Genomic DNA, 8,035 nt, shown 5'->3' on the forward strand with positions numbered 1-8,035 from the left:
TATTTTCATATAATTTTGTTTGTTGGTCATACATTACTTCCTCTGTACAATTCCTTTTCACTCTCAGAAATTGTGAATAAGGAATATTTTCTAGCCAGTTTTTATAATGACAGCTATTAAAGTGAATGTAATTATTGCTGTCCACCTCTTTGAAAATTAGGATGTTGGAACATACACGTAGCATAACTAAGAAGAATGAAGAACATAGTGTACCAAGACACTTTGTAAAATGTAACAATGGTGATTTGAGCAAATTCAGCTTCAAGGCACTAGAACATGTTAAACTAGATGAAAGAGGCGGGGATATTCTCAAATTATTGAGTAAAAGAGAGGTATATTGGATCCATACCCTAGAAACCATCAGCCCCTCTGGTTTAAATGAAAATTACGATATCACTCCGTTTCTGCATTAATGGTTGCCCCTGGTAACCGTGTTGTGCGGCATTGTAGTTTGGATCATTGATCCCTTTGCTGCGCTAGAAAGCGGTTATCTTAGGGTCAGCCGGTGTGCAGTTAATGATATCGTGGGTAATAGTGGCAGATTAATTAAGAGAGAAATTTGAGTGTAACGCACTCGAAGTTCCCAGTTTTAATTCGTAGTTTTTAGTCAGTATATTGAGGAAAATGAAATAATAAATATTCTTGAGTTTAAATATCATATAAATACATCTCCCAGTATGATTAGTTGTAAAATAATGAACGGTTATAATAGCCATTTTTTGATATAACAGTGAATTCTTACTATGATGATTTTTGTCCCCGTGTCGATTAAAGATTATCTATCCAAGATTGAAAAGCTTTTAAACAGAATGAGATATATTTTTTAGATATGTATTTTTATTATGATGTATTATTTTATTTATAGATATGATAATGTGAAATGTTTTATGTAATAAGGTGTGTAAATTATGTGTAATTCATATTATTATTTTTTACTTATATGGATATCTCCACTTGTAGTGGTGATTCATGTAAAGATGTATGTGTTTTTCCTATGTATTTTCTATGGTATTAGCATGTGATTAACAAATATGACACAGGTGTGTTAGGAGGTATAAATCCATCAAAGAATAGATTGTAGCCACACCCCCTGACGAAGTCCGTAGACGAAACGCGTTGGGCGTGGCTTGTGGAGCGTTAGACGTGTGAGACGTCTGAAAGTCTGGTCCAGGTGTGTCGGATGAATAACGTCTGACCGCGCTGTGTGGTGTGCCGTCCTGAGCGAGTCCCAGTGGGAGACACCCGTGGATACTTACAGCCAAACGACTGACCATGCTGATCTTCAAGAGCTAAGATGTATGTGAGCATTATTGTTCAATAAATGAATTTGTGATATTTTTCTCATACCTGCGCACTCCATTCTTCTTCTATTTACATGTACATTGGATCCAGTGGTTCTGGTCCCAAAAAAGGAGGAAGCAGCAGGATACATCTTAAAGAACTCAGTATTGTATGGACACAGACTGTTATTTATTGATACTGAATTTGAGGTGGATGTGGATGCGCAGCTATTTCTTTGTATCATTTCATATATATATATATATATATATAAAATGCAAAGACAGGCGGCACTCACGGCATTAGAAATAATGACAGACAAGCAAGTCTGATATGCGTATCAGACTTGCTTGTCTGTCATTATTTCTAACGTCGTGAGTGCCGCCTGTCTTTGCATTACATATCATTGGACACAGCGCAGCTGTCACCAATGGAGGGCACCGGCTCTACAATTTTACTACACTGACCTTAGGGATTTGGGAGTGCCGTGGACTTTGTGCTTTTATAAATATATATATATATATATATATATAAAACACTCACTTCTCCAGCGATGCAGAAAAAGTAGACAAGCCAGCACTCACGTGTAGATGAAAGAAAAGCAGGATTTATTCCTTAACCAAACGGCATGGTGAAGTACAGCAAATACAGCAAACACAGCCCGACAGCTGTTTCAACTGACTGGTCTTCCTCAGGGGCTATCTCCTATATATATATATATATATATATATATATATGCCATACTAGTGATTCATTGCACCCTATGGGCAGTCTTCACACTGTCGTAAGTGGCTATTTGTGACCCCTGTAGTTGTGCCCCCAGTAGTTGTGACCCCTCTAGCTGTACCCCCAGTAGTTGTGCCCGAGAAGCGCCACATACACACACTTTTCTAAAATTAATCATATTTGTTTTATTTGCAAAAGGATTAAAAATTTGGATTTTAGTTGGATTCGTATAGTTTATTTGTATGGTTTGTGTATGTATTTTGATATAGATTGTTGTACTGTTGATTTTTGGTGTAATGAATTGTGGTGCATCCAGAGGTCAATGTGTGCCCTCCTACTTTCTGGGTAGTATTGTGTTTGAGGAGTGGGACTGGAAACTAATTTTTTAAATATATTTTCTTAATTGGGTCTAGATGTCGCAAACCATTTCTGTGTCTTTATTACAAACATTGTTATTGTGTTGTTGCAGTGATTTTGTTTTTTCTTTTCCCATTTTTAGAAAATTTCACTTTATGTTAAAAATGACTGATACTCCGAGTAATGATGAGGAAATTTCCAATGAATCCACTGAATATGACCCATCTACACAGGATGAGGAGTCTGAATTGGATAAAAAGAAAGCAACTCCAAAAAGGGCTCCACGTTTCACATATATCGAAAACGAGGCACTTATTGATGGCGTCCTGACAAATTATAAAATTCTTTTTGGGAAACTCGGTCGCCAGCAATATTGTTTTGAAAGGAAAGAAAAATTTGGAAAAAAATTGCCCAATTAGTATCTTCTGTTGGAAAGGTTCCTCGTTCTGCATATGTTTGCAAGAAACGTTATTCAGATTGCAAAATTGTGGTGAACAAAAAATGTCAATGATGCATCTTCATGCCAAAAAAACTGGAGGAGGTTCTTGTTTAAAAATTGACATGTGCCCATGGGAGCAAAGGTTATCTGAAAAGTTATCTTTAAATGCTGTAAGGGGGATTGAAGAATCTATTGACACGGAAGCGCCAGTATCTCCACCAAAAGCATTCGGTAATTGTTTTTACATAAATATGGATAGATAGATAGATAGATAGATAGATAGATAGATAGATAGATAGATAGATAGAATAATTTGTCCAAAGAAAAAAGGCAGGCACTCCAACAAACCATGTAAAATATAATGCCCAGGTGCCAGTAAAGAAATTTCAATGTAGAGCGGAAAAAGATACGCCCATTGGCATATCTATAATAGGTGCAGTGTGTGGGATGCACATGGGCCCCAGAGTTCAGGGGTGCCCACCCCACACACACTGCAACCATTTGTTTAATACTTAACTTTATGGAGTCCCTCGTCGGATACATCCCTTCTCGCCAGTGCAATAGAGTCTGAACAGTAAACTCTGAAAACATGGCACAGTGGACATTTTTCAGGATTTTCGTGCATGCACATTTAGAAATTTTGTAGGAAAATGGCCACTGTGCCGTGTTCATGGAGGTATGTGCATGCGCAATAGAGTATGTGCTGAGACTCTATTGCCGTTGTGGAGAAAGATGTTACCGCTGATGGACTCCGGAGAGGTAAGTTTTATAAACTTGTGCAATTTTTGGTTTGTTTCTGTACTAGTTTTATTTCTCCTTTTAGTTTTAACACATATGAATTTAACATTGTATTGTCTTGATTTTTTAAATCCTCTGTTTCTGTATACAGGGAAAAAAAACCCCACAGAAACAAAGCAAGAAATCTGTTCAAACAACCGAATCCATGAAATGTATTCCGCAAAATCTCTGTTAAGAGCCAAGAAAATTGTCCACAAGAATCAAAATATGGATGTCAGCCACTCCTCCAAAGGTAATTCTTTTCCCAATGTATTAAAGGGCACATTATTTTGGAATCTTTAGTTCAGGCACTTTAGTTGTCACTTTTTCAGTAATTCCATGTTACATTCCCCATACTTATAATGGGAAATGTGATGTAAATGTATTTACGAAAACCAAATAAGTGTGAATAATAAACCCCAATAACTATCCTTACTAGCCACATCAGCTGGTCTCTGCTGATCCGGTGAGCACCGATGGGCACTGTCTCCCCCATGTCCTGCCCTGTGACCATGGTGCAGTATAGTGATGATGCAAACCGGCAGCTCATTTTACTGCACCTTGGGTCACAGCATTAATGAAGGCCCAGCCAGCCGGCATTTTCTCAAGCAGCGGACACCGGACTCAAGCAGTGGACACTGGTGTGGGTGGGGGGGGGGTTGGTTTTCAAATGATACTGCAGAGTCATCCCAGGGATGCTCACAAGCCCTGTCCCATCTGCAAATTGTAACATTCCTTTGTTTTCCTATATTCTCGTAATGCGAGATGGTTGAAATTATATCACCTAGCATCTCCATGTTGAGATGCATATGGTTAAAATTTTAAAGCTAAATTTGGATGTCTTTGATACTGTAAATTTAATTTTTAAAATGGTGTTTAATTTTTTTTTTTTAAGTATCATTTATTTTTTTATTCTTTTTTCCATTTTTAAGTGAAGACGTCCACCACAAATATTAGTTATGATTTGGAGGAATCAGAAAATGCAAGTAATCTATTAATGGAGACTTTGTAGATTCGAGACTCTTCAGCATGTGATTCTGAAAACAGTCAAGGAGGCAAACCTGAGTGTTCAGCTTCAAAAAATAAAGGAAGAAGATACGAAGGTTTGAAAGACATGACACGTAAATCTCAGATAAAGGCAAAAGGAGTATTTCCCTTCAATGATAATATTAATAATCTAATAGAGTCTGCCCTTAACATAAATAAGAATGTGGTCAATCAAGAATTTGAAATTTTACACAAAGATTCAACTGAAATAATAAGAGTGGTATCTGAGCTTGGCAAAGTAATCTGCAAAAATCAAGAAACCATGATATATTATCTTGAAATGATTTCTGAAAATGTAAAGGCACCAAAAAATCCTGATGTAGAACACGTCCCATCCTATCAAGAACAAATGGAGAATGAAGATGAGAATGATCAATTTCCGGCAGGAAAGGATGAGGACTACAATTATCTGAATTCAGAGATTCCAGAGTCTGGTTGTTTAAAAGAGCAGGAGATTGGGGATATGGTACAAATTGTTCGGCCAAAACGCTTGTTCAAAAGACCTAGAAATTTTTTTGATAACGAGGATTAAAAGTTTTTGAGGTAAGTGTCTGTTAGAGTGGATGTGTATCAATGTCTGTGCAAAGTTGCAAAATTTTTGACATCTTTTCGTACTATACTGCAGCCTCTTTTGAAGTGTGTATATATATATGTGAATACATATCTATGTAATTTGTGCTCTATGTGTGTGTGTGTGTGTGTGTGTGTGTGTGTGTGTGTGTGTGTGTGTATATATATATATATACACTGCTCAAAAAAATAAAGGGAACACTAAAATAACACATCCCAGATCTGAATGAATGAAATATTCTTATTAAATACTTTGTTCTTTACATAGTTGAATGTGCTGACAACAAAATCACACAAAAATTATCAATGGAAATCAAATTTATTAACCCATGAAGGTCTGGATTTGGAGTCACACTCAAAATTAAAGTGGAAAAACACACTACAGGCTGATCCAACTTTGATGTAATGTCCTTAAATCAAGTCAAAATGAGGCTCAGTAGTGTGTGTGGCCTCCACGTGCCTGTATGACCTCCCTACAATGCCTGGGCATGCTCCTGATGAGGTGGCGGATGGTCTCCTGAGGGATCTCCTCCCAGAACTGGACTAAAGCATCCGCCAACTCCTGGACAGTCTGTGGTTGGTGGATGGAGCGAGACATGATGTCCCAGATGTGCTCAATTGGATTCAGGTCTGGGGAACGGGCAGGCCAGTCCATATCATCAATGCCTTCATCTTGCAGGAACTGCTGACACACTCCAGCCACATGAGGTCTAGCATTGTCTTGCATTAGGAGGAACCCAGGGCCAACCGCACCAGCATATGGTCTCACAAGGGGTCTGAGGATCTCATCTCAGTACCTAATGGCAGTCAGGCTACCTCTGGTGAGCACATGGAGGGCTGTGCGGCCTCCCCAAAGAAATGCCACCTCACACCATTACTGACCCACTGCCAAACCGGTCATGCTGGAGGATGTTGCAGGCAGCAGAACGTTCTCCTTGGCGTCTCCAGACTCTGTCACGTCTGTCACATGTGCTCAGTGAGAACCTGCTTTCATCTGTGAAGAGCACAGGGACCCAGTGGCGAATTTGCCAATCTTGGTGTTCTCTGGCAAATGCCAAACTTCCTGCACGGTGTTGGGCTGTAAGCACAACCCCCACCTGTGGACGTCGGGCCCTCATACCACCCTCATGGAGTCTGTTTCTGATCGTTTGAGTAGACACATGCACATTTGTGGCTTGCTGGAGGTCATTTTGCAGGGCTCTGGCAGTGCTCCTTGCACAAAGGCGGAGGTAGCGGTCCTGCTGCTGGGTTGTTGCCCTCCTACGGCCTCCTCCACGTCTCCTGATGTACTGGCCTGTCTCCTGGCAGCGCCTCCATGCTCTGGACACTACGCTGACAGACACAGCAAACCTTCTTGCCACAGCTCGCATTGATGTGCCATCCTGGATGAGCTGCACTACCTGAGCCACTTGTGTGGGGTTGTAGACTCCGTCTCATGCTACCACTAGAGTGAAAGCACCGCCAGCTTTCGAAAGTGACCAAAACATCAGCCAGAAAGCATAGGAGCTGAGAAGTGGTCTGTGGTCACCACTTGCAGAACAACTCCTTTATTGGGGGTGTCTTGCTAATTGCCTATAATTTCCACCTGTTGTCTATTCCATTTGCACAACAGCATGTGAAATTGATTGTCATTCATTGTTGCTTACTAAGTGGACAGTTTGATTTCACAGAAGTGTGATTGACTTGGAGTTACATTGTGTTGTTTAAGTGTTCCCTTTATTTTTTTCAGCAGTGTATATATGTGTGTGTGTGTGTGTGTGTGTGTGTGTGTGTGTGTATCCCTTTCCTTTCAAATCTGAAATGTTTTACTGTTGGCAGTGAAAATTTAATTGGACATATTTTGGGGTTTTTCACGTAGTCCGTAGAGTATGCTGGGGTCCACATTAGTACCATGGGGAATAGATGGGTCCACTAGGAGCAATTGGTACTTTAAGAGTTTAATAGTGTGGGTTGGCCCCTCCCTCTATGCCCCTCCTACCAGACTCATGAAAATGAGCCCAGAGGAGCCGGTCACAGCTAGGGAAGCTCCATAGGATTTTTTCTATTTTTATGATTTTAATAGAGTTTAGGCACAGGGTGCTGCTGGCAACAGCCTCCCTGCTTCTTCTTGGGACTTAGGGGTGGAATAGTGTGCGCCCTGTGGGTTCCGAGCCACTATCTTCACTGACAGGACATTGAGCTCCTGAGGAGATTGATCGATCGCCGCCACAGGTGTCCGCTAACCCCCACATCATGCTGCCACCCCCTAACAGAGCCAGAAGATAGAAGGTGGTGAGTTATGGCGATACAAGGGTGGAATCCATCAAGGTGGAATCCATGAAGGACCTGGGTATGGTGACTGCGCAGATATCTTCCATGTCGTTATCAGCTTGCAGGGGACTTTAGCTATGCCAATGGCTTGCAGACGCAGAGTCCTGTCAATCTGCTTGCTGTCACTGCTGTAACCCCTTTCTTCATTAGAAGCATTGCAGCCACCTGCGCAAAGTGACTGCCGCGCATGCACAGAAAATACCCGTTTGCCCCGCTGTGAAAAACTGACGCCACTGGCTGCCATTAGAAAGACTAATGTTCGTAATTTTTTATTAATTTTCAAATGTTTAGTCCACCTGTTTATGTTCATTTATTGTAGTTTGTATTCATGTAACATAGTTATCTCTCCAAAACCATGGTCAAAAAGCTGTTGTCTTGTTGAAATCCTTTTTTTTTTTGTTTTTTTACAGGTGACGGTTCCCTTTTGAGATCTGTATTGCAAGAAGATATATTATTCTGATAACATCCAAATATTCAGTTTGAATCCTCTACGCTTGGGTTACAGATTTTTTGGAAAATACAGCGACTGTT

Source organism: Pseudophryne corroboree, chromosome 3 (assembly GCF_028390025.1).
Source record: "Pseudophryne corroboree isolate aPseCor3 chromosome 3, aPseCor3.hap2, whole genome shotgun sequence".
NCBI lineage: Eukaryota > Metazoa > Chordata > Amphibia > Anura > Myobatrachidae > Pseudophryne > Pseudophryne corroboree.